Genomic DNA, 9,315 nt, shown 5'->3' on the forward strand with positions numbered 1-9,315 from the left:
GCAACAGACCAACAGCACGTGCACCAAGGCCCGCCCCCACTCATCCTGATTGGATGAAGGTTTTGCCACCCGCCACCAAAACTGAAACTAGGGTTTTTTGACCCCAGGGGCTCACTGGGAACAGGGAGGAACTCCTTATATGGTCAGCACACTCTATAGTAGGGAGGATTATCCAGAAAAAAATAAAAAATAAGTGATATTTGAATTAAGTCAAATCACTGAATATACCTTTAATTGAAATTCATGAGCAGGAGCCATTAATTCCAAAAACATTCCAAATTCATTTATGTACCCTGACACTCATTTCATTCATCATGTTTCACTTCATTATGGCAGAACATTGTTTTAATGCATATAGAGTCAGGGCTGGAGCCAGGCTATCATTTATGTACATTTTTATGTAAAACCCATGCTATTCTGAAGGGACAACAGTTGCACATGTGGACACATGTTGCACAATGCACAGCAAACTGACCATCTTGTCTAGTTGTCCGGCAGCCGGGGGTGTGGAGTGGGACATTTGGTATATCATTTTTTGTATTGGCCTAAAATATTGTATATTACGTACATTCATGAATCCACTTGCTAACCCGCTGTCGGCATTGAGCAATTTGTTTTATAGGGGTTTATATGTGACCATACCATTAACATCCTATATAAGGCAAGATTTTTTTTTTGTCATTAGGCCTATGCTTTATGTAGCATGTGATTGATTGATTGATTGAAGAATTTATTAACAGTTTGCAGAATTACAGTACATTTCAAGCACAAACTCAATACAAAGGCTGTTAACTGTGAGTGGACGACCCAATTAAGCATTACACTTGTTTCCAATAGGGTCCACCATGTTCAAATCATCAAAACATTTAGAGACGTACAAATAGACACTTCTATAGACAGAACAGGAATTCATCATAAAGGAGGTAAAAAGGGAAAAGAAATATATACAGTGAGGGGAAAAAGGGGGGGGGGGGGGGCGGGGGGGGGGATTCAGATTTTACCGGGGCCAGTTTCGAATTGCAGCCATCCGTAGGTGCCCTTTGAGAGCGGTTTTGAAGGAGTCAAGGGATTCGCATGTCTTAATGACAGTTGGTAGGGCGTTCCACATTTTGGTGGCATAGGAGCGAAAAGAATTTAGTCCCTTGTTTGTGCCGAATCTGGGTTGTACATGGTTCGTTGCACTCCCTCTGGTGTTGTGGGTTTGGACTTCGTTAACATTAAGGAAGTATCTAGACAGGTACATGGGTATCTTGGTGGTGTATCGAATCTTGTGGACCAGACCCATTGCAAGATGCTGTACTCTGTCGTCGACCCTAAGCCATTCCAGCCTGTCGAAGTGGGCAGGGGTGAGGTGGGTTCGGGGGGCTAGATCAAGTAGGAGCCTGACCAGTGACATGTCAAACTAAGGGGTTTTCATGATTCTGAATGAATTCCAAGCATTTGTGTATGTATATAGACAATATATTAGGCCAATAAAAAAAAAACTATATACCAAATTTCCCACTTTAATCAAAAGAAACCTGTTGGCTGCCAAACTAGATATGTAGACTCTCCTGGAGTTGCAGTCTGGCAGAAAGAGATAGGTAATTGGGTATCGTTACTTGTGCCTTGTAATATGGTGTACTTGTTCCCCACAAGACCAATGACCCATTCAACATGGATCCGAACAGCTGCTAGTCCCCTCGTTGCCTCAAGTTCACATGGGTGCGTTGCTTTTTACCTTTAGTGAAGGCAGGTATTTTTATTTGAGCACTGTATAAGCCCACGGTATCTCTTATGGTGTACCCTCGATCTGCTAGGACCACATCATCAGATGACAGTTTTTCATGGTAGCCAGTTTTCTGTTCAACTCTGTTCAATTCTGTTCAACTCCCCCAACCATTTGACACAAATGATACGACTCCTTGTGGAGTTATTGAGATCAAATACTTTGTGGTATTATGATGTTCATACTGTGAATATGTTTGTGCTTGGGCTCTCATGTTCTTTGGCCTCTCGATAAATATTAATAATAATTCAAAGCATCTATTATGGAGGTGCAACTGCTCTTACTGAAACAGATGGGTAAACTCATTTGAATCTGCTCCTTACTGGGCCACACTATGAATTTAGACAATCTATAGTGCATGATGTTTAATGTACTATTAAAAAATGTTGCTTCCAGTAGGCTTTGGCCTGTACATGTAAACCATGTAAATAAATGCAGTAGCAAATTAATCCTCATTCTCAAAGCACTGAAAGGGAGATAAATCCAGCTGCCCCCTTCAGGAATCCTGACAGGAAGATGACCATCATCTTGGCATAGGATGGAAGGCCAGTTATGTCCTGCACCATATCATCATTGTTTTGCCTGCAGTAGGACGAGAGACACAAAATATACACATTCACTTTGCCTTAAATAATATAACATATGTGGCTGTTATACAACTAAATAACCAAAGCAATATAGATGAGCATTGTTGATCTATTTCATTTTGTCAGAAACGGGGATCATCGTGGACATGTTTTGCCCAGAACAGGTCTGTAACTGAGTGTGTACAAATGGAACCAAATGGACCCGTTCCATTTGTACACTCAGAGTTAAGGGGGTCTTTGCAAATTAAACATTTGAGAACCACTATAGTTGGACTGCTAATGTGCCATAGTGTCATAGTAAATCAGTGTCACATATTCTGAAGAATTTACATTCACTAATTGGGTCTTAAAATCAAAATAAGAACATTATAATGGTGTTGTTAAAAATAAAATCAAACAACCAAGTCTTTGCCACGGACACATGGCCGTGTATGATGTACGTACGATGTACGATGACCCGTGGTCAGAAATTATCGCGTAAACCAGTCTTTTTCAACCCTCTTCATATCAAGGCAACAAGGCCCATTATGTATTAAGCATTTGAGACCACCATTTGATGAGATCTAGCCTCTCTGACCCAAAACGTAGAATATTTTGTCCACAATGCCATGACTGTATTGGCATTGGTACCACATAGCAGAGATGACAGGCAAACGTTGATCAAAATAACAATTATTCTACATTCTCTAATTGTGTAGACTTCTTATAAATTAAGTAATGCAGATGTTTAACAAAACAATATATTACTCTTGAGAGCATAAAATGAAACCTATGGTTTAATTTTACACTCAAGAGAACAAGATCTAATAAGGGTCTATTTGGTTATACCAACTCTCCATCATTTAGCTGGGAACCACCTGGAACCCCCTCAAGGACCACTGGTGGTCCCCGGACCACTGGTTGAGAAGTGAAATCCACTGGCTTAAACAAACTCTTAGTATGTATATCCATAAAATAAGCAAGCTAGCAGACAGACAATACACTAGTTCTGTTTTTCAATCATTTTATTATTATTATACTACTATTATACTATCTACTTTATAATGTTTTGATAATTTGTGCGACAGATGTATGCATATGACGGTATAGCCAAAAACGAGCCCAATAATACGGCCATATGAATATACAATCCTAATAAAAAAGATTCTATGCATTTATCATTATAAATATGTCTATAATAATTAATGTTTTGGCCCTTTATTATGCTATTACATGTATACTTTAGCCAGGGCTTAATAAGTAGAGACACCAGACCCATTCTGTCACTCAATGTGATTCACACTCTCCCAAACCAATGGGTATTTATCTTAGAGTAGGCTATATATTATTATTATTATTATTATTATTATTATTATTAATATATAATCTAAGGTATTTATAGTATATACATGAAAGAAATGTTGGCTTGTTAGATTAAAAACAAGCCCAAGAAACTCAACCCGCGACTCGAGAAAAGAACAAGCCAAAAGTGGCGGGTAATAAGCGGACTTGGCAACGCTGCTCTACAGTGACGTCACCGCGGGGGGTGTGGGGGGAGGCGGGAGGCGGGGGGGGAGGAGGGGGTGGAGCGTTCACACACACACGAAGCAAGCATTTTACGACAACTCCAAAATACAAAGTTGGCGAGGGTCAAATGAGACTTTATGCTTCACTTGTAAAAAAAGGATTGACAAATGTGTAAATAATAAATAAATAATTACATTTTTTGCGAACACTATAAAACACAAGCGAAGGAGTGCAAATCTTTGCGAGTTGTAATTTACACACAAGTGAAGCAGTGAATGCATTTGCGAGTCTTGCGACGTGTGATTTGCGAGGTTTAAAACACACGTGACGAATGGTATTATATGTGCGGAAAAATGTCATTAATTTACTTCCATAGTTTGGCTAGTGTTTGTTTAGCTCCCCATGCACTGCCTGCAGTTTGTTGTCTCCACCAGGCCGAAGGCATGGTGTGGGGAGAGAGTATGTTTTGCACTCCGTCCGTCTGTCTGTGTACAGCTCTAATCTCCGGCACCGTTAACCCGGTCGATGCCAAATTTTGCACACACACTCCCTGGATGCCAACGATTAACCTCTGCCCCAAATTTTCCAGAACGGCCTGTTATAGCGCCACCAGGAGGCCGGCTTTTGAAAAACACATTTTTTTATATTACTCCTCCAGATTCTGTCCAAAGATCCTGCAAATCGTTACACACTATCTCTATAGTCATGTGCTCATGCCAGATCTGTCCGATATTTCATATTTCATCCTAATTGTCTAACATTGGCTTTCAAAGTTGGCAGGATTTGCCCGTTTTGAACAAAAACCCTCAAATCATGAACGCAGTGTGCAATTTACGTTAAATCTTTCACAGACTTTCCTACTAGGCTGAGAAATATCCCACCCTTTTCACATTGGCCTGTCATAGCGCCACCAACAGGTGGATTCTTGCAAAACACATTTTTGGAACAAAATGCCTCAAATCATGAACGCAGCGTGCAATTTGCGTGAAATCTTTCACAGACTTTCCTACTAGGCTGAGGAATATATCCAACTTTTCATTGGCCTGTTATAGCGCCACCAACAGGTGGATTTTTGCAAAACGCTTTTTTGGAACAAAATGCCTCAAATCATCCAATTGCCATCCAAGGCGTAAAAAGAAATGGCACCCTTTTCACATTGGCCTATTATAGCGCCACCAGGAGGCCACAACCTGACCTGCCCTGGTGGAGACCTGTCCTATTATAGCACCACCAGGAGGCCACAACCTGACCTGCCCTGGTGGAGACCTGTCCTATTATAGCGCCACCAGGAGGCCACAACCTGACCTGCCCTGGTGGAGACCTGTGCCCCGAGGGGAACTTTATCTAGTTTGTACTCTTTTCATGCTACTTCTGTGATACATATTTTATTTACTTCTGTGTTTAACAGTTTTGATGTTAATCTTTACCACACTGAGATTGATTGATTTAACATTTTATTCAGTTTGTAGAAGGGGTACAGTTGCAGTTAAAAAGAAAGTGGCCTACAGGCCAAAACAAACACTGCTACTGCATTTAACATTTAAAGACGTACAAATTAATATACACTTCTATGAAAACCAGGACATCATACAGTTAAAGAAAGTAAAAAAGGGAAAAACATGTACAATTGGGGGGGGTTTGACTTTTTTTTACAGGGGCCAGTTTTGAATTGCAGCCGTCCGTAGGTGCTCTTTGAGAGCGGTTTTGAAGGAGTCAAGGGATTCACATTTCTTTATAGCTGTTGGTAGGGCATTCCACATTTTAGTAGCATAGCTATAGCATAGCAAAATTAATTTAATCCATTGTCAAATCTGGGTTGCACGTGGTTTGTTGAGCTCCCTCTGGTGTTGTGAGTGTGGACTTTGTTGACATTATTGAAGTATTTAGACAGGTACATGGGTATCTTAGTGAAGTATTTAGACAGGTACATGGGTATCTTAGTGAAGTATTTAGACAGGTACATGGGTATCTTAGTATAATATCTGAGAAGAGCAAATAACCAGGCCAGTCTTTAGGTATGTTTGTCTTTACTGTTCAACTGTGAACATCACAAAACGGGACCTCAAAGCATACTGGATGGAGAGCAACCTGCATGTGGACACACCCCCCCAGCCCAGCACTTAAAGGAACAGAGACTATACTTACACAATAGCCAACAACAGCAACTATGCATGATTAATACACAACACTCCTTTACCCCAGTTAGACCCCAAAAGTCAATAGTCAAAAAACAGCAATAGAAAACAGTGTAGAAAATACACAATACCCCTTTCCCCCAGTTAGACCCCAAAAGTCAGTACTCAAAACGTTTAGGACGCATAGTAGCTCGTTTAGGGCGCTGTGGCACTGACGCTACTGGGGTACTGCCAACAGTTCCTGGTGGAGGTTCAGTAGCTGATGCTGCAGCTCCAATGGCCAACTCCTCAACTGGACTCCCTGTCTCCGGATGTTGACATGGACCATCCTCTTCACGCTCTGGAGCTCGTTGAGGGCCTTCCGGGACGGCTGCCCCAGCCTCCCTCGGTGTGCGTCCACGCAGCTGATCCACATGTCGTCTGTGCCTTTGTCCATCTGGAGTCTGAACAGTGTATGACAATGGCCCTGTGACCTGCTCCACTACTGCCGGCATCCATTTATCTCCTCCTGTGTAGCTCCGGGCAAACACAGTGTCTTTTTTTTATCAGCCAATTCCTCTTGCTTTGTGCGCATCTCATTGTGAAAATCCGGATGCAGATGATCCAGTGCAATAGTCAGTCGCCGACCCATCAGCATCTCTGCAGGACTTTTCCCGGTTGTTGAGTTTGGCGTAGTGTGCTGGGCCAACAGGAACCTGGCTAGGCGTGTCTGCCAGTCTCCAACCACCAGCCTTCGTAAAGCATCTTTTGTTGTCTGCACCATCCTCTCAGCCTGACCATTTTATGAAGGATGGTATGGTGCTGTCGTGACATGGCGAATGCCATTTCTGCTTGCAAATGTCTTGAACTCACTTGAAGTGAACGCTGTGCCATTGTCCGAAACCAGAATTCTGGGGACCCCATGGGTCGCGAACAACAGCCGTAATGTGTTGATCACTGCAATGGATGACATGGAGCTCATAAGCGACACTTCCAGCCACTTAGAATGAGAGTCCACCACTATGAGAAACACTTTTCCTTGGAATGGTCCTGCAAAGTCAATATGGAGTCTTGACCATTTCTGTGTAGTCCATTCCCATGGGTGAAGAGGGGCTTTGGGTGGACCATGTCTTGTTTTTTGTCTCACAGGTTCTAACCACCTCCTCAATCTGCATATCCATCCCAGGCCACCAGACGTAACTTCTTGCCAAGGCCTTCATGTGCACCATTCCAGGATGTGCATCATGTAACATTTGCAGTACTTCCGCTCTTGCTGCCCCAGGAATCACCACACGACTTCCCCAAAGGATACAGTTCTTGTGGGCTGACAGTTCATGTTGTCTCTGAACAAAAGGCTTAAAGCGCTCCTCCAACACTTCAGAAGGCCATCCATGCAGTAGCCAGTGGAGCACACGTGACAAAATAGGATCCTTCAGGGTGTGATTCCCAATCCGCTGAGCCTGTATCGGGCCCTCAGGCACCTCTTCTAGTAGCAACACCTCCAGGGGTGGTGGTGTTTCAGCCACTGGACGAGTTAGGGGCAAGCGGCTCAGTGCATCTGCATTAGCTAGCATCTTCCCAGGTCTGTAGTTTAGGACATAACTATAAGCACCCAGCATCAGGCTCCATCTTAGCATACGTGGGGAAATCATCTGGGGCATGGGCTTGGCGTGATGCAGTAATCCCAGCAATGGTTTGTGGTCAGTGTAAATAGCAAAACTCCTCCGCAACAAGTATTGGTTAAACTTTTTCACTCCAAATACAATGGCCAGGGCTTCTTTGTCAATTTGGGCATAGTTACGCTCTGTTGATGTGAGTGTTCTCGAGGCAAAACAGACAGGTGCTTCCCTGTCCACATGGCTCAGCAAGGCCCCCAGGCCATAGGGGGAGGCATCGCACACTAAAACAAGTGGCTTGTTCTCATCAAAGTGAACCAACACAGCTTCATCCATCAGTAGCCCCTTAGCCTCGCTATAAGCTCTGTCATGAATGGCAGTCCACTGCCATGCCGCACTGAGATCAAGAAGCCTGTGTAGTGGCTCTAAGATTGTAGCCTTGTTGTTTAGGAAACAACTGTAGAAATTCAAAAGCCCCAAGAATGCCTGAAGTTCCACTTTTGACTTTGGGGTAGGGGCGTTTCTAATAGCTTCTACCTTTTCTGAAGTTGGGTGCACCCCATCTTTGTCCACTCTGAACCCCAAGAACCGCACTTCAGTTGCAGCAAAAACACATTTCTCTCGCTGAAGGCTTTTCATATCAGACAATCTGCACAGCACTTCCCGTAATCGTGTGTCATGGTCTTCCTGAGACTTGCCCGCTATCAGGATGTCATCTAAGTATGGCTGTACTCCAGGGATGCCTGCCAGCAGAGTGTCCATGAACCTCTGAAAAATTGAAACAGCAGTTGACACTCCAAACTGCAACCGTGTAGGGCGGAAAAGTCCCCTGTGAGTATTGAGTGTTAGGAGCTCTGCTGATTCCTCATCCAGTACCAGTTGTTGGTATGCTTGTTTGAGATCTAAAGTAGTAAACACAGTCCCCCCTGCCAGTGTTGGACTCCTTGGTCCACCAGCCGATCCAAAGCCTCATCCATCTTTTTACGCAATGCAAAAGGCACAGGGCGCGCTTTGAAAAATGTGGGCATTACAGCAGGGTCCACTTCAATGGATACGAGTGGCCCTCGACATGCCTCTAAGTCCCCAAACACCTCTTCATATTGTTCCATCCAAGGCAGGCTGGACCGCACTCTATGTACCCCACACATCTGAATATTTAGGGCCTTGAACCACTCCCTGCCCAGCAGACTGACGCCCTGCCCTTCCACCACAAACAGTGGAAGTGTTCTTTTGAATGCTCCATATTCAACACTCACAAAGATTTTGCCCAGCACCTGTAGCCTGGCCTGGGACCACTGACGCAGCACATTGTTGACCCGGTGGATTTTTGGAGGCCCCTCTGGCCAGAGCCTATTGTATGTCCCCTGACTTATCAGAGACCTTCCCGATCCAGAATCCACCTCCATGCACAGCGGAGCCTTGTTCAACAGTACATTGGCCATGAAAGGCTCTTGATCTTCAGACAGTGGTCCAGTCTGTATGCAGTTCACCATGTAGTCATCATTGTCCTCCAGAGACATGGCATGTGTGTGTTGTTCTAGAATAGTGTTTGCAGCAGCCCCCTGTTGACTTTTCTTCATGCAAACACGAGCGATGTGGCCCTTTTTCTTGCAATAGTGGCAAACAGCTGAGATGAACTTGCATGTGGCCGGAAAGTGCAGACCACCACAACGGAAACATTTCCTCACTGTGTCCGACTCGACATTTCTCTCTTTGCCTGCTGT

The sequence above is a fragment of the Electrona antarctica genome (genome assembly GCF_951216825.1).
Source record: "Electrona antarctica genome assembly, chromosome: 5".
Taxonomy (NCBI): domain Eukaryota; kingdom Metazoa; phylum Chordata; class Actinopteri; order Myctophiformes; family Myctophidae; genus Electrona; species Electrona antarctica.